The sequence below is a fragment of the Delphinapterus leucas genome, chromosome X (assembly GCF_059928025.1).
Source record: "Delphinapterus leucas isolate spDelLeu-1000000601 "Yukka" chromosome X, BTC_Dleu_Yukka2, whole genome shotgun sequence".
Taxonomy (NCBI): Eukaryota; Metazoa; Chordata; class Mammalia; order Artiodactyla; family Monodontidae; genus Delphinapterus; species Delphinapterus leucas.
In genome coordinates, this window is record NC_143150.1 from 73,614,889 (window position 1) to 73,616,921 (window position 2,033).

The window sequence follows — 2,033 nt, forward strand, 5'->3', positions numbered from 1 at the left end:
GCACTTTGATGTAGTGTCTGAACGTGGGGTTGGAAGACTTCATGTGCAAGGAGGTAGCAGGAGAGAATGGGCAGGTGGGGAGCCTTGGGGAGAATGGAGAGTCACTGGAGGGCTATAAGGAGAGAGCTGGGGTAGGGGAGTGGAGTCAAAGGAGACAGGGATCTGGACAATTCCTCCCACAGGCTTGGAGGCAACTAGATGACATTTCTGAGAACCTTCAAGTCGCTCCAGCCACATTTTCCCAGCTCACGCCTGGCTCACTAGGGCTCTGGACCTCCAAAGTGTCTTGTTCCTTCAGCTGACCACCTGTTTGTTTAAGGCCAGCTGAGACGTCATGGGGGCCTGCAGCATGGACTGAAGAGTGCTTGTCCCACAGGTGCTCACAGGTCCTTGGGACCCCGAGTCAGCCAAGGAGGTTAGAGGAACCCTTAGGATCAGACTTGATCTTCCATGGAGCCTCTCCCCGTCCTCATCGGCCTCTGGTGATGTGTCCCACAGTCCCCCTGCTCTGTGGAAATCACTGCAGCTCTGGTTGGGCTCAAGCAGGATCTGAGTTTTCCCCTCCTCCCCAAATCGGGCCCCCAAAGTCAGCAGCTTTGCCGCCAACATGCCAGCTTGTGCTGCCCCCTTTCCTCAAGGCAGCCTCAGTGCCGGCTCTGAGCCGACTGCCTGGGGAGCTTGGCTGGGCCTCCCACCCACACAGCAGCCGCTCCGCTCCCCTTCCCACTCCTCCTTAGGTTTCTAGGTCAAGAAGCACTTACTGGATAAAACTCTCCGGAGCTCATGGCACTTGCAAAGGCAGGTCCCATGTGCTCCTTTCTGCTGAGGGGAATGTACAGCTGGTGGGCGCTGGCGTAGGGCTGGGGCCAGGGGGAGGGAACGGCTTAGCGCTTAGTGCCACTGAGGTCTCTCGTCCTCCCTGGGCTGCTTTGGAAAATCCCAGAAGGGCACACAGCAAAGTGGAGTGTGGATGAAGGTCTCCCAACCCTCCAAGGGGCCTGGGTCTTAAAAGACTTCCAGCGCCCTCCTCCACCCACCAGCTCAAGTCTCCGTTTCCACTGTGAGCTTTCTCTCCAGATGTTTGCTCCCTTCATCTTGAGCCTCAGGGAGGACCACTTAGAGAGCAGGGTCTCGACTTTGGGTTAAGCAGCTCCCACTACTCGTCTGACCCTGTGTTTGCCCCCTCAGCTCAGAGCCTGCTTGCTGTCTGCCTACCACGTCCTGGCCTTGGGTTCTGGGCCTACTCCACGCCCCTCCCCACCTCAGTCTGCCCCGCCAGCGTCCTTAATGGTTCCCAGCTGATCCCAGCCACATCCTCTCCCCAGGGCCCTGGCACAAAGAGCAGGCCCTTCTCCAGTGGGCCCCTCAGAGTGTTAACCCCTGGCTGGCTGAGCCTCTGGGCTCCAACAATCAGCCAGAAGAGGAAACCTAAGAAAAATAGAGACAAAATCTGATAGAGTAGGCAGACTTCTCTGACGGTAGCTCGGGCCGCCCTTGAGCTCCTTCCCTCTGGAGGAATGCCTAGGAAGGGTCTCCAGCTGGCAAAATCCTCCCACGCTTGCCCACCGAAATGCCCTTGGCAGACCTGTTCTCTGTCTAATCCTGACTCTTCTTGCTGCAGTGTTCAGCCCTCTTCCTCTTATTCTAGATAATGCTGGATTGAGGGTGTGGCTTCTGAAGGCAGTCGGCCTGGTTTCAAACCCCACCTTCGTCACTGGCTAGTTGTGTGACCTTGGACGAGACATTTTCTCTCTCAATGGCTCTGTTTCCTCATCTGGGCGATGGGGAATAATAATAGTACCTATCTCATGGCATCACTAAAGGGATGATATAGATTAAGCCACTGCTTAAAACAATGCCCAGCATAGACCGCTTGACGTTAGCCCTTGTCGTATTATTATTGTGGATGGTGACTAGATGTTTTGTGAGGACAGAGACTATGTCTTTCTCGTCCTTGTACCCCTGCCCCCAGCACAGTTCCAGGCACATAATTGATGCTCAGTACGTGTCTGGTACGTAACAGAATGAAGTAC